The sequence below is a fragment of the Corvus kubaryi genome, unplaced genomic scaffold (genome assembly GCF_017639235.1).
Source record: "Corvus kubaryi isolate FWS band 111438036 unplaced genomic scaffold, C.kubaryi_AGA036_p1.0 128, whole genome shotgun sequence".
Lineage (NCBI taxonomy): Eukaryota > Metazoa > Chordata > Aves > Passeriformes > Corvidae > Corvus > Corvus kubaryi.
In genome coordinates, this window is record NW_024580663.1 from 373,997 (window position 1) to 398,174 (window position 24,178).

At 39.1% G+C, this 24,178-nt stretch overlaps 1 long non-coding RNA gene across 7 annotated transcripts in view; it reads left to right on the top strand.

Moving 5' to 3' along the window:
* The window catches only part of LOC121662890, a 92,050-nt gene that overhangs the window by 11,180 nt on the left and 56,692 nt on the right, over window positions 1-24,178 (top strand). For 6 of the 7 annotated variants that reach the window (XR_006015473.1, XR_006015475.1, XR_006015474.1 and 3 more), the window contains exons 5-7: window positions 1,530-1,634; window positions 3,195-3,323; window positions 21,794-21,913. This is a non-coding gene — a long non-coding RNA (uncharacterized LOC121662890). The remainder of the gene's footprint in view (window positions 1-1,529; window positions 1,635-3,194; window positions 3,324-21,793; window positions 21,914-24,178) is intronic. The other variant, XR_006015470.1, reaches the window with a different exon arrangement.

The window sequence follows — 24,178 nt, forward strand, 5'->3', positions numbered from 1 at the left end:
ATACTGCAAAACATAAGGGAGACTGAGTGAAGATTTATGTAAACAAAGACTAGTTTATCAGAGATTTGAAACAAACATGAAATAAAACCTCAAGATTTTAGGCAGACACTATACATGTGCTGATACATGTGTAGAAATATCCAAAATAAAATATTGTTTGACAGTCATAACGTGACTTGTTTTATTTGTAGATTATCCTTTACGTAAAACTTTAGAATGATTTTGCAAGACACTGTATTCATCAGGGTATTGTCTTCAGTTTTGTAAGTTAAGCTGTTGTCACTTTGTAAAATCCTAGAAACGAGGGCAAGATATCTGGTTTATGCAAATATCTCACTTACTGTGAAGCCTTGTTTGTAGCTTAAGTGGAAACCCTTCCAAGTTGTCTTTTCTGTGTTACTGTACTGTGGTCTCAGTGCCCTTCAGTTGAGGAAACTTTTAGCAGCATCCTGAAGTCTTAACAGGTCTGTATGTTACTTTACAATTCAGGTCTTAGTTTTGCTCTTACTTCAGTCTAGAATAGTGCATCCATCCTGAGAGAAGGTGCCATTGGTTACTGGATTCACAGCTTCAGTGAGTGTCAGGATGGTCAAATTTAAAGCTATTCTACTTTAATGTGCCAGAGAGATTAAAACAATCCAGGTTTTGCAATACAGCAATGATTTTCCAGCAGAGAGAGGCCAAAAGAATTCCTCTAAGTTCAGTGTTTTGTAAACTGAAGAGTTCCCTATTTATAAAGAGGGATTTCAGTACTTGAAAGTCTGTACAAAAACAACCACATACACAGACTCAAGGAGTTGTTTATAGAACCTTAGCTTTACAGAAATTACAATCCTTACATTGTACTTTACTGGATAAGGACTTTGCCAGTGGGTCCTGTACGTGCTTTGTTGGAGACCAGCAGCTAAGTAATCTGAAAATCAGAAGGCCAGACAGCATAGCTTGGAATGGATGAGCTCTGTCTTTCAAACCCCTTTAGAAATAGTCCACAAGACTTTCAAAACTGTGTGGTAGTTCACCGACTCTTTTTTTGAAGTGTATGTCTGACCTATGATGTATTTTATTATGTGCAAATCACTTTAAATAGTATTTTAAAATTACAAAGAATCCTTTATTTGAGATAGACCTAAGAAACAAATAGATTGTTGTGAGTCTCAATTGCTTTCTAATGCTGTGATAAGTGGATGTAACAGCCCTGCTGTAGGTGGAATCCTACTATGCCTTGAAATAACTTGTGGCAGGCCAGTGAGGATACTGGATTAGTTGTCTGTTATGGAGTCTGAGTTTGCTTAGTTTGTATTTTGTTTTGTTTATAAGCACATCCAGGTTAATAGGCTGTTCTAGTTTTATATGTCAGTTCTGCACAGAATTTTGTTAGTTCATTTGTCTGGGTAGGTTTTAAGGCTGGTAAAGGGAGAAAGTGAACTTCTCTTGAATTCAGTTTGATGCTGTATAGAGCTGCTGATACCTTGAAGTGTTTTGTACTGGCATAAGGGTTTATCATTAACTGTTCTTTCCTTTTAATGTAGGACAGCTGGTGTGGCTTGTCTGCCTCATGGGTAGTTTGGGGGAGGACAATGAACATACACCAGTACTGAGGAGCACAATGTCATAAGTGGAGAATTATCCTGTTGGTAAGTAGGGCTTGTTTTGAATTGTGATTTTTTTTTTTTTAAATAGTGTCTAGTGTCAGCAGATATCTGGAATTTAAATGTTTCAAATTTTGTCCAGTTCTTGGTGATGGGTGCTCAAGAGCTGTACTGATTTTCTGTGGATTGAGACCATTCCACTGGCTTTAGTCTTTCTTGATTCATCATCCTGAGCACTGCAGGAGTCACTAAAATTATCATTGCAAAACTGCTTCAGGGGAAGGGAAGGGGATTAAAGGCAGAGATGTCTCTTCCCATGAGCAGTGTTTTCCCATGAGCTATGCCCATGTAGCTAACTGCTTTCATTTGTGTGTTCCACAAGTGTAAATTTTATTGTTGGTGAGTTTTGGTTCCTGTTTTCTGCAGTACTTCCTTTACATTAATTATTTTGGAACTACTGTGTAATTAATGTGGAATTATTGTGGGTGGAGAAGTGCAGAGGAGCTGCTGGTCAACAACTGAAAATTTAGACGGTTTCAGACTAGAGCTTGGAATAAAAAAGAAGGGTCTAGATTTAAAAATGTGCATAATAGAGTCCTCTTTCTGCAGTGAGCTGGGGGTTATTGTGAATGACCAATTTCTTGTGGCAAAAACTTTCTTAATCCTTGTGCGTGTTTGATCCTGTTCTTGTACATCCACTCGCTAACACATGAAAAAGGACATGCAACTTAGAAGTGGAGAAAAAGCTTTACTTTTTCTCCTTTGTTTCTTGCCTTCCTAATCTACCCTGGGGCTCTGTGGTGTTAGCAATCTTCCACTATGTTTTTATTAAAAGTGAAAGGTTTTAATATACAGGCTTACAGATTAAGTAGATGCTGACTTCTAATCCAGTGACTGTATATATCAGAACTGACAAAAAGTGAGAATTAATTTTTTTGAATTACTAGGGAATTCAGATTTCAAGGACTGGATAGCAGAAGAACTCAGGAAGTTAAGTAAAGGAATATTCCTTTAAAAAAAAATAATTAAATTTTCTTAGCTGACACAGACTGAAATTGATTCTTTGAACTCAGTCCTTATAATATGGAGATATATATACCAAGTGTGGATTTAGGTCAGAAAACACGTTGGTTCAGATGTTTTAGGACAGACAGAGGTGGGAAGGAGCGAGGCTGACAGTGCATTACATCCTGCATATGTAAACTTGTTTCTAAGTAAAAGAGCTTCAGTTTCCAGGGAACCCAAACAGCTCTTCTGCACTTGCTGTTTGACACCCCTGTTTCTCAAATTTCTGTTTCTTTCATCACAGAAGGGATACTCTAAGAAAAAAAAAAACCAAAACCAAAACACTTTTACAAATTCACCACAGTATAACACACGCATCTGAGAAAATTTCAAATGACAGAGTAATTAGAAAAACATTATGTTGATGTTTATGTTTAATCGTGGTCAATTAGCGTAATTAGCATCTAAACAAAACAAAATCTTAGAAGAACCTTAAATATGGGCAAACAAAAATAGCTGATGGGTTCCTAAAGAGATAGGCTGTGACAATACAATTTCATGTGAGAATTCTTTCTGAAAATGTTTGTTTGTGTCATTAAGAGTTTTTGGGATGCTCTCTCTGATGGATGCCCAGTTACCCCAGCATAAAAATGAAAAAGTTGAACTGGCAGTTCTGTGGTTCTTGGATCAGTTCTGTAAAACACATGTGAGAGCCCAGCTTCAGCAAAGGTAAATACTTGTTGTAAACCACAACATTGGAACTCAAACAGTCTGTGCAGAAATGAACCTGCCAATGTATCTCACCCATAAAAGCTCTTGAGCTCAGCTGGGGGAAAAGACTGGATGAAGAGAGACGGAACCACTTAATGTGATGTTCATCTGATCAGGCTTCCTACCATGCGTGCTTTGGAGTTTTGGCATGCAAGGAGTTAATATTTTAACAGCTATGTTCATTAAACAATTTAAGGTTACTTTGCATTTCAATTTTTTATTTCAAACATTTAGCTGGGTTCTGCTATATTGTGTTATATTTCACAGCTGGGTACACAAGATTTATTCTTTTAATAGTTCTGTTCTTTTGACAGTTATTCATTTATGTGGTTTCCACTGTATTTCTCACATTACTTGGCTTTTCTGCATTTTAAATACGGAAGAGGGAAAAGTAAGATGCATTTTTGAAGAAGCAGCAGTTAATTCACCTTAACTGTAGGGGACAGTCATAATGTAGATGTTATAAAGAGAATGTCAGTAAGATGAGATCAATTGATCTTGAGAAAGGAATTCTGTTGGAGCCTCAAGCAAATCTTTAGCAAGAATTGTGACAGTGACTGAGGTTTGGTTTTACTTGTGTAGCACTCCTTCCTTGCTTTCTGGTGGACAGTCCCAATCTCCAGAATATTTGTACCTCTTCACGTTTGAAATGTGCTTCAGCTTTCTCACTTAATATTAAAAAAAAGTTTTACACTATACTGAGTTACTTTTTCATTAAAGCAATGTGTTCCTTTCAGTTGTCAAAGCTGACTTGTTATTTTAAAATATGGTGGACTTCTCTAATGCTACGGAACAGGAGGTACCCAGTAAAAGAGTACTGGTGCTCCAAGTATTTTCATGAACAATATTCCTGCTGATGTCAATTCAAAGGCAATGTGGCTCTACGGTAGCTGTCATCCTGGTCTGTAATTTCTCTTTATTATTATATTATTATTTCTATTTTTATTCTTTTATTCCCAACGTTGTTATTATATCATTATGATTTCTCTTTTCCCTTTATCCAGTGTTGAGGGTTTCTGTTTCACCTTTTATCCTGATGAGGATCTAACTGCCTGGAGAAGCCCCATCAATGTACAGAATGCTACTAGGGGTTGGTGTAGGAGATTGTACCCCAAGCTTTCTATGCTCATCCTTAGAGAGAGCTGGAGAAAGCATCTGTGTGTGGGTGAAGCAGCAGGCAAAAAGGGGCAGTGCACGGTTTATATTTAATCACCTGGAGCTCCATCATCAGTAGGAAAACTGTCCAAACTGACCCTGTACCAGCTCTGCAATGTGCTGTGAGTGACCATAAGCCTGTCTCTGCCATTGCACTGCATGGGGAGGGTTAAATGGTTAATTACTGAGTAAAATGCTGGCTAATGTTTCCAGCTAATTTATTGGAGAGCACTTGGAACAAAAAGAAATAACCTGTACTGAAAGGACGTGGGGAAACACTGTAGGGTGAATTTAAGAAAACAGTTTTGTGTTGGTTTATTGTTTCTGTTTTTCCCCTGCCCCATCAGGGGACATGAATCAAACTGGTGATATTTTATGTACTGCCTTTGCCTGTGGCATGTGCTCGGATGGAACCAGGCTGGAACAGGGGGAGTTCTGCAAGGCTCTCCTGGTGTGTAACCATTCAAGGGATGTTCCCGAATTCCAGCCCCAGTCTTGACCCCTAGAGTTCATTGCAAATACACATTCAAATTTTTTTTTTTCAACGGTTTGATTACATTATCTACCAGTATCCTTTAGTCTGAAGTCAAATTTTTATTTTGTTTTAGTGGGCCTGGATAGATTCCCATGGTCCTGAGCACAGTATTTTGCCAGCTCTTCTAACAAAAGCAGTGTGTGAAGGCATTTGAGCTCCCTGTTTTGGTGTTTTTTAAAACATCTTTAATCAAGCAAGCTGAGCTGTTTGTGTGCATTCTGCAGTTAAGAGGAAGCAGAAGGCAGCACGGGGGTGGCTGCTGTGCCTGTGCTGCTGTAGCATCTTGGAGAGCAGCAGATGGCACGCTGCCCCCACGGCTGTAAATCCTCACATACGGGGCCTTGCTGGCAGCTATCTACAAATATGCAATAGACAGGCTCACACTTGGAAGCAGAAAAGTCAGACATACATCAAATGACTAAGTTAATACACATTTATATAAGTATTCAGGATTGCTTGGATTGTTTTATTTACAGAATGGATAATGGAAATTTTTCATGCTTCAGCCATGTTGTAATGATTTTTTTTGCTCATATGCTTGCGTACAGACGAACAGAAAATGGTTAGAGAATGGTGAAGAGTAATGAAAATGTGGAACAAGTCTTCTATATAAATATACAAATTTTATTCATTAATTAACTCATATTCTTAACCATGTGTGTGTAATAAGAGCAAGCTCATTACAGAGAAAGAGAATTGCCTAGGTAAATGAATGCATTCTTATTAACCAGCCCACTGGGGCTTACTGTCTGAGGAAGGATAGCAAAACCTTGGAGATTTCTTCCATGATGCTGTAATACTGTTCCAGTACAAAAATAATGCATCAAGATACTGTCCTTTGGAACAGACAAACCTTTGAATGAATATATGCGTATTAAATTTCTGTTAAATACTGGGCTGGATTCTCTGGTCCTGTACAGGGCTGTTAATATTTGTCTATCAATTGTCTGTCAGTACATATTTTGTTTTAAATGCTGGTATGACTTAGTTTTCATAGGGTTATTGTTTTGTGGCATATTGCTGGTTTGGATGCTGGCAGGGTAGTAGGAAGTGAGTTGTCTGGAGAAGCACTACAGCGGCTTTACTGAAGTTGTAGCCCAACTGCCCTGAGTGGCAGCTGTAGATGATTGTAGTGCCACTGCTGTGAGCAGTGTAATGTGCACTGACATCATCAAACACGGAGTTTATTAGCCAAAATATCACTGCTTTGACTGAGACTGTTCCTTTGCAACATTCTTAACATACCAACAGCTATGCAGTTATGTATTTGTATTTCCAAGAGACACTGGACTGGGAGAAAATGATCACAAAAGAAAGGCTTTGAATTCAGAAGGGTCTTCATAAGCTGGAGAAATTACCTGAAAGTTTAAAATGCTGGTGAAACACCATGCTTAGGAATGAAAGTTCTCTCTTAGAACTGTCCCTGGGACCTCTCTGGCTGGCAGTGTTATTTCAGGAAGTGCTGTGGAGCGTGAGCAGGGGTAAATCTGCAGTATGTGTTTGTTTAGCACATGAGAAAAATACGTCATCTTCGTGGCTGAAGGAGCAGAAATATTGTGTCAGGTGCTGGATTTTCTTATTCCATTTTGAATATTTAGCTCTGATTGGGGTTCATCTGGAATAATGCATCCAAATTTGGGCACCACACTTCGAGAAAACTGTAGATAAATGGGAGAGTAGGACACACAAATGAAATGCAGATGTTGCTTTGGTTTAGTTTAGCAAATAGAATACTGGAGTGGGACAAAAATCAAGGATGTTTTAGAAAATCGAGTTGTTTTAGACAAGCTGATCAAATATTTTCAGTGCCCTTCAAAGGAAAGATGGAGTGAAATGGGCTCAATTTGTAGCAAGGAGGACTTAGGGAAAGGTTTTTAACCATGCCAGTAAGGGAGTACTGGCGAGTGCTGCCCAAGAGAAGATGTGATTGATGTCCAGGTATAGTTAATCCATTGTCCCTGAAGTACAGAACAACCCAGAAGTCCTGCTGCTCTCATCTCCTGCTCCATAATCAGACTATTATAATTGGTCATGGTTGTTTGCTACGGCTTAGCCAGTGAAAAGGGTGGTCACAGGGGAGTGGGCCCTCCTGTTTGCAGTGTGCATGTCATGTCCATCAACCACTCATAAGGAATTTTTCTGTTATTTTTGGATTCTTTTTTTTAGCCTGGTATGTTTCAAGTAACTAATCACATCCATTTAAAAAGGAAAAATAATATGAGTACTTAGAGTGAAGAATTAGAAAAATTAGGAAGAATTAGAGTGTCTTTGCTGGCAGAGGAGTTTGAATCCTTTTCCAGATCAGAGTCCTCATTTATCCATGCTAAGGACGATTTCTTTGTAGTTATCCAGCCACACATGGGACATTCACTGGATAGCCTGCAGTGCAGAGACACTGCCTGGTGACATCTCTGCCAAGTTGTGTAACTTCCCAAGGCAGCAGAAGAGTGAAGTTGGAGGTGCTGAGAATGTGAGGATCTTGTTTGTTGTGGGGCAGAGCAGAGTTGTCACTTTATGAGCAAGTTCTTCATGAGTTCCATACAAGTTCTCACCTTGAAAGACTTGCTAGCCGGGACCTTTTCCTGCTGCCAAGCACATCAGACATTGCCCTTGGAGAGGGGAAAAAGCAACAGGAGGGGTTTGTAGCCTTCGCTGGAGTGGTTCAATGTGCAGCTCTTCCCAGCTCTCTTGGGAGAGGCTGGATCAGCCGCCCTTGGGATTTGGCTGTGACCGTCCCTAATTGGCCATTGGATATTGCCAGGGGTAAATAAAACTGGTATGTCTTGCTGATTAATGTACCAAAGGAGATGCAATTGAGCAAAGGTAGTTACTAAAATTTCTTCATTTCACTTAGAATTGTTAACCTGAAACAAGTTTAACACTAAGGGGACTTCATACTCGGGAGTTCTGACACTTGTAGCAGTTCAGGGTTCCACATGTACACTGTCACAGTGATTGGACAAAAAATATTGCTTTAATTGAAGACTTCTCCCTTGAGGTTGCATCAAGAGTTATTCTGGAAGTGTGTTCTTGAAAAATATATGCATAGAGACAGAAAATTCTTTTTATTGTTAGTCCCTTTGCATCTTATTTTTTGCGGGGGAATGCTTTTAGCAGTTAAATATTTCGTGATCGAAAATAGAATTATTTAGCGGACAATTCAGTGAGAAAGGGATGTGTCGGGAGGTGACTGCAGTTCCCAGGCGCAGAGCGGGGGCTCCCGGCGCTGCCGCTCCCGGGCCGTGCCGAGCCCAGCGCGCGGCGCTGTTGGACCGGAGTTGGGCCGGGACCAGCGGAGCGATCTTCCAATGTCCCCGTGATCTTCACCAGAGCGGCTGCGTGTGCAGGGGCGGTGTTGGTTTTGTCTGTTAGAAGGAAATTTGTTATTAAAATGCATTTAGGCAAGCTCTTTACTGTGAAGCAGTTCCTGGTTCCCTGCTCGGATCTTTCTCATCCGGGGGTAGCCCTGAAGGAGCTCAGGGAAGTCCTGGGGTGGTCAATCCGTCCCAGGTGGCTGCAGTTCGAGGGAACCCTCTGGAAATGAGGAGCTCTGGCAATGGGGTGTTCCAGCAAGCCATGCTTTTATTTTGCCCCAGCTTTAAGTAGCAGTGCTAGGGAGCCGAGGCAGGCAAGCAGGAGTGGGAATTCTGGCTCCAGTGTTTCTGGGGAACAGCCGCACGTACACAGGAGAGATGCAGCCATCACCTGACACCAGAGGGTTGTTGATCACACGGTCTGGGAGGCTGGGCTGGGTTTCAATCCGGGGCAGGGGAGAGGGAAGAAGGAAGTAGGAGTATGCATTAATTTTTTATAAAGAGCCTTTCCCAGTGCAAGTTAAAGCATGATTATAAAGTGGGGCTGGGAAGATGCAAAGGGCATTTCTTACTGTATACTGCATGTATTCTGTTCGCTTATGTGGTAAGTACAAAGAGCTGTGTTAACATTTAGGACTGCATCTCTACGTGTTTTTAAAGCTTTTAAATTATAGACTTGGCAGATCTGCATTATCATAAAAAAAGTATCTCAAGGGTTTAGAATTCAGACTACAGAGCGCTTAGAGCAGAGGAGAAAAATACAGTTTTCTTGCTGGATGGTGTTTGCAGTAGCTGAAAGCCAGAAGTGTATATAGCCAGGTGTCACCTAACCACTGAACACAGGCTCGTCCTCTCACCTGCAGCGGCTGTTCTCTTGACTTCTTACGTTGAGATTTCTTCAGGTTTTGTATATTTCTTTGATTACATTGCCTGCAGACATAGAAGCATGACCGAGCAAAAAAGGGAAATACACTTGGTTGTGCAGCGTGTGACCACTTTTCCCCTGTGTAACAGGAGACCAGAGATCTGTAGCAGTCCCACTGCCTTCAGTGGGATCCTTGCAGGTGGAGGGGCTGAGCTGTGAGGGGCTCATCAAAGGCTCTGGGCCCTGGCATCTCCATGATTAATGATATCTTAACCCTTATGAATGATTATCCTTTCCTGGCTGTAAAATACATACACTGTTTTATTTCATTACCACGAGGTGAAGATCCCAACACTGACAGGTGCTGGGAATTAGCAGGCAGTTTTGAAATTGTTCTGTGCACTAGAAATTAGATCTCATTTTAATTCAGCTTTTCCAAACTAGTAAATGAGGTTAATGCCATACATATTCAGCTGATATGGATGAAGAAATTGATATAAAGTAGATCAACATAGCTACAGGGCTACTTTAATTTATACGTAAAGAGGCAGTGATAAATGAAAGTAATGTAGTAGTGGTCACTAAACTCCTCAACCATCAGGGATTCAATAGTGTTAGCTGCTCATTAAAGACATGTTTGGGGTTACCTCAAATAGAAATTTGAAAAGAAATAGCCAACTAACCCTTAATTATCAAAACATAGAAAATACTAATTATGCCTTAATTAGCTTTTCTTTTAATGTACTGAAATTGTTACTTTTTGTGTAGCACAAATGGATAGTTATATCAACAATAAATAGGTTGTTTTAATAACTTTCTTTTACCTCTGGGAAAACCACACTCCAATTTTTAATATGCAATAATGCTTCTCTCTAGCCTGTAGGAGATGAAAATTATTAAGTAGCTTTATTTTTTGAAGATCTTACAGCAGCTTTGGGAAGAATTATTTCACTATGCATCAATTATTTTTAATTGAACTGAATATATTTCAGATTGCATGAAATGCCTCTCATTTAAGTTTAACATTTAGAGTTTGTTAAGGAAATATCACAGTGAGAATTGGATACAAGTTACTTCTGTGGCATATTCTAGGAAAAATAAAAAATAGTTGTTTCAGAAGAAAAATATTGTCACTGTATATTTCCCTTCACTGGGCCAAGTCCCATTTCTACTCTGTTTCATATCTCCCACACTGTTCTCATCCAACCTCCCCGTAGTTTATATAGGAAAAGAAAGTAGGGATTGGCTTGGGTGGGTCTGGGATCCATCTGGTGCTGCTGGAAAGCTCCAGCAGCTGTTGCACAATTCCTTTCTTTGGAGGCACCCCAGAGCCCTCCTCAGTGGGTGTGTGCAGGGAAGGAACGGCCAAAGCACAACCGTGTGTGGTTTATCAGACACAACAGGTTTCTGCTTTTCCAGCTAAATGATGGGAGGGAAGCACTGAGTAGTGCTGGTCATAAAATATCCAAATTCACTTAGCTGCCCGGGCTGAATTAAATAGAAGGTAATTGCTAGTACAAAAGTCAAAATAAGTAGATAGCATTGACCAAAGATGGCAGGTTATTTCCAAATAAGTAGAAATTATAGAAACATCTTCAGATTCTTACGAGTGACTTTTTGTGAACTTCTCCTTTTAAACATTTTTAGCCGTAAATTGGAGCAAGTGTTGTGCTTACCTGCAGATATTTAGATGTTGCAGGATACCAACTTACAAGTCAAAAAGATTTCGAGTGTCTTCTGTACATATGGCATTCAGTGTGGTCCAAATTCAGTATGTAAAATTAAATGGACAAATACAGTTGTATAATTTGACAAGTAATTTCCAGGTTGTTTTAGTCATAGCTTGAAAGAAAAAAAAATGTTTCTAAACCTTTAAAGAGCAAAAATGAGATAAGAACATTTAATGTTTCTCAAATTAAACGTCTGTTTCCTGCATGGAGGCAGCCTCAGAACTAGTCAAATCTGTAGCTCAAAGTTTTAAGTGTGGGACCTTTTTGTGGGATTGGAGGTGTCAGTTTGGCTAGCAACAGCTTGGTGTTTAGAATCATCAGGGGGTTTGGGAAAAATTAGGGGTTTTTTTTATTCTCAACCTCAGAAAAGATGTTGCTTCATGTGTGTTTGAATTCCTTTGGTTCCCTGCTCTTTGAGGCTCTGACCTCTTGACTGGCTTACCAATTTCTAGCAAGTTTAGGAGCTACAGAAGATTTATTCAAGTAAATGTTATTCAGGCAGATCTCCTTTCATGTTTTTTATCACAGTTCCTGTCCTGCCATGAGCAGAAAGAACTTTCAGCAAATATTCCTGAACCAGTATTTGAACTTATTTAATTGCCTAAAGATTGGACAAGCTAAGTAAATTTTGCCAGTGTGTCTAAAATTGTGTAGTTATTTTTAATTCCAGATTGTGGCTTGCACTGAGCACCATCTTGCTTCATGTGAAAAATAGTTGGATTTCATTTGAAGAAATCTAATATTTTGGAGGATTCTTTAAGTACTTTGTGGAGAATTTTTTGGGTTTCTGTTGTTAAATTTAAAAAGTGACAACAGTAAACAATGTGAGCTAGAATCTGTGACATTGTAGTTCATGGGATTGGCCAGCAATACTTAGTAACAAAGCCTTGGCAAACCTTAAATCACAATGTGTGTCTTTTAACTGCTTTCAGAAATTTCTTTATTGACTTTCTCCATTACTTGGAGATTCTGTACAGCAAACACACTATCAGGACATAGAGACAAACACTCAGAACTTTGTGGAATCATAAACACTGGGTTCCTCGTTGAGGAGCAGGTTGACTTGTAAATTATTCTTCATTTTACATGTCCTCAATTGCATGATTTATATGTGGTTTTATGCATGAATCGATGCTTTTCTTCCTGGACTGTACAGCACGTTCACTTCTGCATTTGTTTGGGGAACTTTTATTGTGCTTTCTCTTTTCTCAGATTTTACATTATATACTCCTGCCTTCCTCCTTCTCTTACAATGCTGTTTAAAATATTTAAGTCCTTAAAACCTCCTTTTCTTTTATTTTCCCTCTGAAGTGTGGTGTGTTTGCTGTTCTGTCACTTACACCTTTGTCTCACTAACTCATCACCTTTTGACTCCTTGCTCATGACAACTAAAACCTGCATGAATCATTCTAGAGATATTCTTTAATCACACGTTTGCAATTAAAGCACTGGTTTAAGTGCCATGCTATTTTACTTTAGAATTTTATAACGTGAATTGGGCAATACTAAAAATAAATAATAAGCGTAGTTCAGTTCTTCACTTGGCTGTAGCTGAGCTTTATTTTGTAGCTGCTAATAAAGGCACATTATCATGTTCAGGGATTGCAATTATCGTTGAAATGTGTATGTCCATTAACTGCAACATTAGGCTGAGGATATAATTACTGTCTAGAGCCAGTATCTGTGTAAAGTCTATGATGCTATTAAGCTATAAGCAATATTTGTAAACTAATATTTAAACATTTCAGAATTGATTCCATCACTTGCAGACTTAAAATCTAATCCTACTTCCACTCCAAATTATTGATGATTTAAGTGTTTGGCAAATGTATTATTGAGTTATTTGGATGTGAGTGTAATTTGTGATGTGAGAATTCTTCTAATAGCAAATACCCAGAATTAACTGAGCTGGTGGCAGGAGGAGAGAGAAGCTGTGGTGACAACAAAATGCTGATAAAATAGTGGCACAGTGTGTCACAAAATGCTGCAAACAGGATTCATTTTTCTCCGAGTTACATTTCAGACAATTTAGTACATCAATTTAACTGCATAAAAACCTGTTTCATGCTTAGAAGACAACAAGGAAAAGACTTTCCTAACATCACAAGCGTGTTTTAAAGAGGAATGAGGTTGAGTTTATTGATTTGCTTTGTGAAAAATTCTAGTGTTTCTGCTGGCAGAAGAACATGAAATTGCCTGTGAAATTAGGTGGATAGTTCATTTACAAAACTAGTCTAAGCCAACTGTAAGTAATTCCACACATGTGGAGATGTTTGGATCTGTAATGAAGTGACCTTTTTCTACATTTTGTTTTATATGCAAAATATGCATGGTAGTAATTGACTTTTAAGTGCTTGTGCAAATTCATTTTCTGTTGTATTTCCTTGGCACGTGAGTGACAGCCACCACTTCGGTTAATTTGGTTACCTGACCCAGTAATGGATAGCTAGGGAATGCTGTTTGGGAGTAAACGTTAAGAGAATCAGTCTTTCAGCATTTTTCATCTTATTTTGAATGCAAGTGTGTTTCAAATTTTTCGAGGACAGAGGAACTATTACATTGCTTAGTCATTTTCTTCTGGTACAGATATACCTAATAGATACCTAATATAATTCCTCTCTCTGCTTTACAATAGTTGCTTTGAATTCAGCTTTCATATGTGTCTGCTTTGTGGCTTACCATCCTCTGCTCTGTCTTTGATGGCCGGTCTTGGTTGTTCTGACACTACTTATGTTTGCTGCCCACATCACTAAATATGACTTTGTATTTATTAGATTGTTTGTATTTTTTATGTTGATTATGTTCTTTGTTTTAAAATTCATGTATTTCACCTCAAGCAAGTTCTCTTCTCTGAGTAACCTCTAACTGTGGGACCTTTTCACTTGTGCTGCATATCCCAAACCAACTTAGCAAGAAGGAAAAAGTAGCAAATAGGGCATCTTGAGGGAAAAACAACCCCAGCAACTCAGGCTAACTTATGACTTACTCATCTAAAAGATACTGGTTTTGTCGCTGTGCATTGGCCTTGAATCCTCATTATTTAAGTAGCTTAATGAATTAATTTAACAGGCCTTGCAGTATGTAAATTAACCATCAGAGTTCAGAGCTGAGTGAATAATTCTTTAACATTAGACTACAGAAATTTTTATGATTCAAGTTAAACTTAATTATGAGATTGCTTATTGCATGTTTGTGTGATTCAAAGAGAAAAAATATGCAAAATAATAAATCACAAGTACATTTGTCAAAAAAAGAACAATCCAGTAAAATCCTAGGAGACTGGAAAATTCTTGTTGATTCTGGGTGAGTTATCCACCATTCTGTTTGGGTCCTGAGATCGTGGTGTGCACTGGCCAGCACTGATGGAAGGGAGGTTCTGTGATTTTACCTGACCAGTTGTTTAGACTCTCCTTCAAAATTACTTAAGAATTGAATTTAGTTACCAGCAGCTAGTCTATGACAAAAACAGTCCTCTAGATGATCTTCTGGATTTTCCTTTAGAATAGTGTTGTCAGTTTAGATTTATAAAGGGGAATATGTATTTGTCTGGCAGTGTTCTTAAACAGGAATTGTTTCACAGCACTTACTTCAGTTCACTGAATTTTTTTTTCCCTGAGAAAATACTTAACCCAAGTAGTAATCTTCCCAGGTAGTTTTATGCACTGATGATTTCTATTCTTACATGTGAAACAAAGGTGATAATTGAGTAGATAAAGTCAGACTTCCACACTTTGTGACCTCAAGGTCAGTTGGTTTTGACCTTACAAAAAACTGAGTGTTAAACATGGCATGGGAACTGTCCATCACTTGGGGTATTTTGTGCTTATTTTGTTATAGTTGTAAGTTCTGAGTTAATCCAGAATTGCAAAGGACAGGCTGTTTCTCCTTTTACCTTTTATTCTCATATCTCTAGTCCTGGTTTTTTAATTAAATAGGATTGGATAGTTTACATTCCTATTATGGTCAATTAATTTTTTTTTTCCATGCTTTTTAGTTATTTACAAGTATTTGTGTGGAAAGATCAATGTTGGCCTGACCAAGTGTTCATGGAGCAGCATGTACTGAAACCTTTGTTTCTTTTATCAAGCTGTTGTCACCTAACCAGCAATGCATCACTTCCAGTCCAGCAGACAGAAAGTCAGTGGAGCTGAGTTCCTGAGGACTGTTTCCTGCAGAGCAGCAGCAGTCATGTCCAGTATATAGTATGAGAAACCTTTTGGGGTTTGAGACACAAATGAGGCTTCAGCTAGTTCCTCTGTTTTGCAGTTCCTTTGATCTGGATACTTTCCAGATGCATGAAGTCATCAGATTTCTGAATCAATTTTTCAAAATTTGTTTTTTGGACTGCCCTTGGCTTCGCATGAGTTATGTAGACACTGTCTGAGAGCGTCAGATGAAGAAAACATCCACATCACTGTAAAATGCTTCCTGGTGAATTAAGGGAAAGGACTCCTCTGAGGCAGGTGAGATGTCATACCCCCTTCCTTCCTTTTGCACCTGTGTGACAATAACTGTACCAAGAAGGGTCTGCACAGACATCTCTGCATTTTGCTCAGTCAAGGAAAGAGCTTCCAGCAAGCACTCCTGTTCCTATTTGGGTGTCAGTTTGTGGCTCATCCGAACATTTTGATGATACTTGCACTCTGATCTTTACTTTTTTTTCCCTTTTCTGCTAAATATTTGAACAATTTGCGCTTTTCATCCTATTTTATTGTACCATTAGGAAAAGCTGTAAAGTGTTTTCAAATGTCAAGTTTAACTGGGAAAATACTTTAAAAATAATAAATACAGAGGCTGCTTTTGGTTATGTGGTTTGCTTTGGGGTTGAAAAGCCAAAGAGCACACAAGGTATGGTGTTAGAGGGTCCCAGAGAGTGTTTTTTCTCCAGGAAGAGGAAAGTGAACCCATTGCCGCTCTATTGTTTCCCTTTTTTTACACAAGAAATTAGCATCTTTCTGGGAGACCTTGTGGCAAACCAACCTACCTTGGCTCCTTCTCCTCCTTAGGGATTATTTGGCTTGTCACCTGCAGTTCTAGGACCACTCATGAAGGCCCAGGTGACAGGTCAGCGCTCTTAAGCGTGCTTTCCATCCAAATAAGGTGAGCCATGAGAATGAGCAGCTTCCATTTAGGAATACAGTAGGGCTGGTATAGATATTCTGAAGAAGCCTGATTCTTCAGAAGCGTTCAAGCTGTTAACATTAGTTTATTTTTTCAAGGCCAAACTGCTTAGGCTAGAAACCTTTTCCTACACCTTGTCAACCTTTTTGAATATGTTTAGAGAATGAACATGTTAAAGGTTAGGAATTCCCATGGTCTTCCTTAAATATACAGTCTTCTGCTGTTTGTTCAGAGTATTGGATTCTCTAACTTTGACTAATGAGACTCTTGAGGGTGTTCATAGCATGCTATGAACTCAACGACTCCAACTGAGATCAGGATTGACCGCTTTTCCTGCTTGTGCCGTCCGTGATCTTGGCTCTACAGGACACTGGAGAATTTTCCAAAGTGGAAACTAGGACAATTTGTAACTTTCTTACAGAAAGCAAGTTCACCAGCAGGTCTGCATGAGGTGGAGATTCCAGCTCTTGTCGCAGTGGTAGCGCACGGACATCGTTCTGTGTCACACTCGCTGCTGCCGGTGCTCGGCCACACCACGAAATGGGGCTCTGCCGAGAGTCATCCCAAATCTCCTGTACTATGCATGAGAACAAGGTGTTCTGCTTCTTATTGCTGGTGTGAAAATGTCATCTTCTGGTTTAGAGACATAAGCCCCAGATGTGGGTTTTCTGATAGCCTCACACAGACCTGGGGAGCTTGTGTTTCTATCTACCCCATCATTTGAGACTTTCACATCTTTTTGGAAGCTGATATAAAGATTTCAAACTAATTTTGTGTAAACAAATACACATCTTGTGAGTTATAAACAAATACTGATTTCTTGAACAGTTGACCAAAATAATCTCGTACCAATTCACTGAAGAACTAGTTGTTCCTAGATCAGGAAAGGGATTTTAGAGTTTTTACTGGACAACAACTGCAGAGGAAATAATTCACTAGCAGTTGTGATTCCTTTTACCTCATAGGGGGAGGTATCTCCTATCGTTCCTTGCACATGTGTATGGTAGTATATGTAGCTTTTTGAATCAGATTTTTACTTACCATCCTTCAAATTCTTGTAAACTGTGATCATTGGAAATTCTAATGCAATGAAGTGAGAGTGGCCAGTTGCTTCTCTGGATTCTCTCCTAATACTAGTGATTTCATCCTTCTACTGATCAGGAGTTTCTGAACCTGGTGAAGTCATTTGCTCTGTCAATCACTTTGAAGTTCATTGAGAGCTGATAAATGCTACTTTTTTCCTCAGCATCATCATCTTTTAGAAAAGTTGTTCGCTCGAAGTATGGCAAGAGTCTTCAAGGTGTTAGAGACTTGTTCTAACTGCACAGGCTTTGCAGCTGCCTTCAGTTTATACAGCCCCCTGCATAAGTTATTTATACAGCCCTCTGCATAAGTTATTTCTGAGTGTTGTGGCACCATGGCTAAATTTAGTGCAGTACCAGGACTGCTTTGTAAAGCTGCCAGTATCCTTGGAAGCTAAGGAAGAAAGGTGTTCTGAACTACTGGGATTTTAAGGAAATTCATACTTTGTAAAGTAAATCTAATGATTTGTGTTTATTAGTATTTGTGGTGATCCTTTTTAAAATAGCTTTAATTATACATGTTGTGAAATCCACTGTATCCTTTACAAATAAATAAATCAGTCACATCTGTTGGGAAGTATGGGCTGTGTGAGAGGCAGAGGGTCAGCAGAGGGAGCACAAGGAAACAAGCAGGACTGCGCTGTGTTATGGACTGGGGTGGGAGTGCTTCTGCTGAACATGCACTGAATAATCAAATACCTGTTTGTTTGGTAGTGTATAAAGATTTAATCGCTGGAACACTTTCAGGCTGCCACCATGAATACTTAGATGGTGAATGATACAAAGTTATTTCTGGAAGTGCATAAACCTGTCAAGTGGGACTGATCTATGATATGGGGAGATGTTTCTATCGCCAGCCTTGGATTACTTTTTGCAGTTCAACTTTGTTTTAGTTTGCCTTTTGCTCTCCTCCTGTGCCAATAAGCAAATACTTGTGCAAATGCATCCATCCTGTTCACCTCTGGAGGGCCAGGGGGAGGGGAAGCACGTGGGTGGAGGCTGCTTGCTCTGCAGAGTTTCCACACACATGCTGGTGGCATTAAGCTTCCTGCTTGCCTTGACACTACTTTGGCCCAAAACCAGGGAGCAGATATTTTTGAGAAATATATGTTTCATTTTTAAGCGTGCTTAACCTTAATAGTTATGACAGATTTTTAAAAATATGTGCATTTGAGACAGCATTAATAATTCATGTGTGTTTCATTAAGAAAAAGAACAAACTGTCTATAGCGCCATTAAATTCTTACTTGGCTAAGATCATCAAAATTTAGATGACCTAAAATGGTACCTTGTTGGGGTCATAATATGCCGCTTGAAAAAAATACCCTGTGATTTAGTTTTGATTCTGACAATACTCAAAAGGATTTGTTATGTCTTACAGACCTTTCTGCAAACTACTAATGGGATGAACACAATATATCACTTTTATAATAGTGAGCTATTAAAGGCAAACATAAAGCAGTCTGAAGCCCATAAGTGCTGCCAACAGCTCCTGCTTTAATGAATTCCCTTTTAGATGTCCATTAAATGCTCATGGCAAATGTACTCATAATGGAAATGGCAAATCTAAATGGGTAGATATGAATAATCCATGGAGTTTAAATTCTGTTTATGATCATCTTCACATTTAGTTTTCAAGACAACGCAGTTTAGTTTTCATTACAGTTTGGAATAAAGAGGACAGGGAGTAATTGATTGCTTCAAGCAGATTAAAATCAATGGGTTGCTTTTCAAAGAACCCGTTCAATGCAGTAATTTCAACTTTAAACATTGATTTAGGGAACTCAACACAAAATGTTTTGTGCCGTGTGAACTTTTATGTGGAAAGACTAATACTAATTTTATTTCTATATATCTGTATATAGAAATATATAGAGGTTGTTATCAGTATGTGCATGAGTAAACAGTGATCTATAGTAAGTTATTTTTGTATTATTGCACTCATATAATGAATCAATGAGATTCCCGTCATCATTGGGATACTGTTTGTAAACCATTAGCACACAGAAATTACAGCCCATCATACATCATTACTGTGATTGAGGCTTTATTACCATATTCTCAAATTGCTTGCTTGCTATAAAACTAAATAGACACCAGACAACTATAGGTAGACGATAGACTGTGCATTATTGGACTGGAGTAATGAAGGATTATTGTAGCATAATGGGGTACAACTTATGAGGAAAATAAACTTGGCAGCAAAGGAAAGCTTGAGTGTTTTTAATGTTTGTTGTTACTGCTTTAAAGGTCAAATATATTTGTTATGATGGAGTTACTGTTTCCTTATTTCATGAATCATACACTTTTTGTGTTCCACATAGGCCTTGTTTTATACTTAAGCATTTAAAACGCAGGAACTGCACTACACCTTTCAACTCCAGAGGTGGATTTGCAGCTTTGGAGGGAGTGGTGTGGTTGTCGAGGTCCTGGGGTGGGTGAGAGCATGTCCATAGCTCTACACACGTTGGTTTTGTGCTGGACAGAGGAAGGAAAGAAAAATTGCATCAACAGACGTCAGCTGTTAAATGTGATTTAAGTTCTCCGAGCACACAAAGTATGCATTAGGAATTTTGGGAGCTGTAGTGAAAGGATTTATGATACCTCCATTTAAAAAGATGAGAGGACACACTGAATTTGGACTTGGGGAATTTAGCAGTCTCTTGTGACAGAACCAGGGGCTTTACAGTACAACACCGGTATGCACAGGATATGTTCAAAGCATTATTTTCTCCAGCTACAGAAAAAATACGTTTTAGAAGATTAAATTACTTCACTTTTCTAAATTTTGGAGTGAGGCCCATAGCCACCCAATGTTAGTCTCAAAGACTCAATGGAAAGAGACCTGCAGCTCCAAAGGCAGTTCTGTATCTTGAGCCCACTGATGAACTTTCTCTCTCCCACCTTCATTCCCACCTCCTTGCTCACAGCTTGCCCATTTGCTTGCCCTGATAGTCTCCTGCTTCTTTCACAAGGAATTCCTGTGATACTTGTCTTTGGAGTGACATGTGGGATCACTCATCCTTGAGGGATTTTTTGGTTTTGTTTGGTTTGGTGAGGTTTTTGTGCATAGAATTTAAGACGTGCCCTAACGGGATTTATTCTGGCCAGGCTGGGGAGTCAGTCAGGCTGAGGAGTAAAGGAAACCTTCAGGGTTTCTGAAGGGGTTCCAGGTTATTACCATCATCAGGGGCTTGTATTTCAGTAGGACCTACAAGCCTTGCTTGTGTTCAAGTACCGAACCATTGGTGTATGAATCTGAGATGGGCTGTAACAACATTTGTGGCTTTACCAAGGGGTGTCATCAGCCACAGTGAAAATGTGATGATGATTTGTGAGACATCATCGTGGACAAGCGTACAGTGAAAGGCTGGACCCTTACAACAAGCAGGAAAGAAAAACAGACTGTATGTGGCTGGATACCCCTGTGCAGCCTGGCAATGGGATTCACTCTCCGGGAGTATTCTTTTATTACAAAACTTGAATGATTGGCTGCTGAGTGATGACAAATCAAGTTTGCCCTACTATACCTTGGCTGGGAGCTCAGGGGCTCAGTTGTATTCTCCCAGCTCTTTCCAGTGGCAGTACCTGAGTTGACTCTAGGAACTGTTATTTAATACAGACATCTAACATATTTCTTGTGGAGGAATAATTTTTAAATACAGGCATAAAATTCACTTCACTAGGCAGTGCTAATACTCTCTATTACCCAAAGTATAAAGTGTGCTTGAGAACAAATATTTGTAATTATTTCCAGTTCTCTTGAGTTGGATGTTGTATTTGAAAAATAGTCTGTCAGAATGCTTAGTTACAAATAAGTGTTGACACTTTTTTATAGAGTTTCTTTGGATAAAAGCTCGAGGACAGAATGAGTAAGTGTATTTGAATGTTAATGCAATTCTTCATGTAGGTATTTAACCATTTTGAAGTATACTCCAATCAGCTCTGCCAACCCCATATTTGAGCGGAGAGCCAAAGTCAGATATAGATTTACTCAAGGCTTTCTTAGTACACAGAAATGCTTGATTTCTCTTTTTCATCAAAGCTAGTTCTGATTTTAGCCTTGTCAGAAAACAGTTGTTCTAACAGTAAAGACCAGGTATAGTCTGGAGATAACTGAGATTCTAAGGCTTTCACCTAAGTTTCTTTAAATAAAAATACTTAATCTGCTAATCACTCAATTGTGATTCATGACCCATTTTTATTGCAAGTTAGATTTAGCAAGTGTGAGTAACCAGTGAAGAGATAAATGTGTTCTTTAGTTTTGGGTGTGTTTTGGTTTTTTGTTTCCCCAGTAGTAGGAAGTTCCTGTATAATTGTGAATGTATTTATGTCTTCGTGACCTCACAGGTGTTACAACGTTTTCATTATGAATGTTTGTTGTTAAAGAGGGAACATAGGAATAGCCTTTGAACTCCTGGCATTTCGCATGTGTTGCTGTTCTCCCCAGCGCAGTTTGTGACAGCACCTCTGCTGTCACAGTCACACAGGGAGAACAGAGGGGCTGTTCTCACGCCCCATTCTCTGTCATCCCCACAGCATGAGGAGGAGTGAAAAGGCAAAGTGCTCTTAGCTCTGTTTAAGTTCCTCTTCCACAGCAATGCTTTTCTTCATGTATTCTTTCAGTTCCACCTCTGGTCTTCCATATCATCGAAGTGTTCCTGCTTGGTGACCTCTCCTGTGCTGACAACCCAACTGAAGGCAGTTGTTGTCTTCCCCTTCTGAGGAAGGCATGTCCTTTGAAAGGTAAGTGCATTTTCTTTACTACTTGTAAGATCTGTGTGTCCATTAAGCCATATTCTGCTTTGAGACTGAAGAGCATCTTCATGATTTTCTTCTTAGAAAAGTGTTGATATACTTTACTGCAGGTAGAAATCGAGATTATCTCCGTACTTTCTGGTAATCTCAAATGATTGTTAGTCTGCTGACACAATAATGACTGTGGTCTTGTACACAAAGACCTTGCTGTTTCTAGGAGAATCTTTCCCCATCATCACTGCAATGAGGGAATTGTGTCCAGCACTATCCAAACTGTAACGTGGATGTGGTTGAAATCTCTGTCCATGCATGTTATAAATGAGCACACACATGGGCAGAGATCCTGAAGGAAGAGCTGCATGGACATGGTGTGGGCCTGGCACTGCAAGGGTTCTGCAACTGGGAAGGGTCTCATTTGAATAAAAAGCTAATTTTCTGCTCAAAATGAATCCGTAGTAGACATAGGAACTGTTGGGAGGGGAACTGATGAAGATGTCACAGCTCCAGGACTCACACTTGGTGAAGTTTGATAGTACAGGTTCATGGTCCACTTCAGCTGCTGTAAAACCTCTCTGCAGCTGAAAAGGTAATGGTGCATTTTTGTCCTGCATTGTCATTGCTGTGTGTGGTTGGGTGGGGTTCGCTGTCTCTCCGTGTCAGGACTGGCTTTTGCTCCTGCCTGCAGAGTTGCCAGGGTGGGAGCTGCTGTGGATGTGGCTATCTTGTGAAAAAACATATGGGTTGATAATTCTTCTCTACTATTTACTTTTATTGTACTATTATTCTCAGGTGTGTCTACACCTGTCAGAAAGGAATTTTTAAAACACATTCACTCACTTCAGAACTTTCTTTGTAATTTTAATTACAGGTTTCCAGTTAAAGTAACAGATATGAATTTAAGAGTTCACACTGAAAGAACTTACAAAGTTCTTCCTGTTGCATGCATCACAGCTGAGTAGCTGCTGCCATAAAATAAATGAGAAGCCCGTGCTCTATAAAAGTGTGCTGCAGCAGTGATGCATCAGGACTTTTGTATTTATGTGACAGTAAAAGCATTTAAGTACATGAAGAGTCCTGTTGAGTTCTGTAAAAAACAATTTGCTATAAGTTGATGTACTGCTATGTACCTGACAATTCCAGTTTTAATAATAGTGATACTCCATATTTTTGCATGAAAGCTTATGGAGTTCTTAATGGGGACTAGTGAAACCATGAGGGTAGAGTATGCAATTACTGAGAGGCAGTGAGCAACTTGATGCGCATTCACTTTTGCCAGGGGTTTTGGAAATACATGTTTTTTAATAAAGTACATTTGACCTTTCTTTGGCTTCCATTTGGCATGAATTCACAGTTTCATTTCAGTTCTGAAAGTAGAGGCAATGTCTGTAAACCACAACACATCATTATGCACCAGTCCAAATAGGAGGTAAGGATAGGGGAAATGATTGTTTTGTTGTATTTTATAGATGCTTGACAATACACATGTATTAATACATTTTTAACTAGAATATATACAATAAGAGCATTCCAGGTTGAGAAATGGTCAAAACATGTTGCTGATATGCAATCTAGATATAAAATCCTGCTTCTGGTGAGTAGAATGTGTCAGACCTGGAAAACTCGAAGAGCTTTTGTCTGAGTTTCCTGTGAGCGCCTCTCTCGAGGGCTCACGGCTCATCAGTGAGTCCTGCTGCAGCTGGAAACCCTCCTACAGCTTCCCTCGTTAGAAAAGCAACTTCCTTGGCTCAAGGAAAAATCCTTTGAAGTAATAATGATGGTGTAATGTATTGATAGAAATTTGTGTGATTCCATTATCTCCATAATGGGCATTGGTTTGGATAGAGCTTCCCCATTGTCCTTTCATCAGGAATTGGTTTGTTCAGTGCTGAATGTCAGGGTCTGATTTCTTCAAAGAGAGATGTCTGTCAGGAGGTTTGAGAATTCTGGAGTAATCATTGTTAGGCAATGTTCTTTTCTTAAGACAGCTGTAATTATAAACTTTGCACCAACTGGGTTTTTAACAGACATGATTAGAGCAAATATGTTCATTTGTTAGGTTTGAAGAATGTATTTCTATTAACTTTTAGGTAGATCTTTCATGTAGTTGCAGAAAGTGTCTCTGAGTTTCTGATGTGTTGATACCATTTTTACATAATAATGTCTTACGTATTCTAAAGTACTGCATGAAGCCACTCATTTTTATTTGTGTTAAATCTCTTAATGCATGTCTGGTAATGTTTATATATATATGTT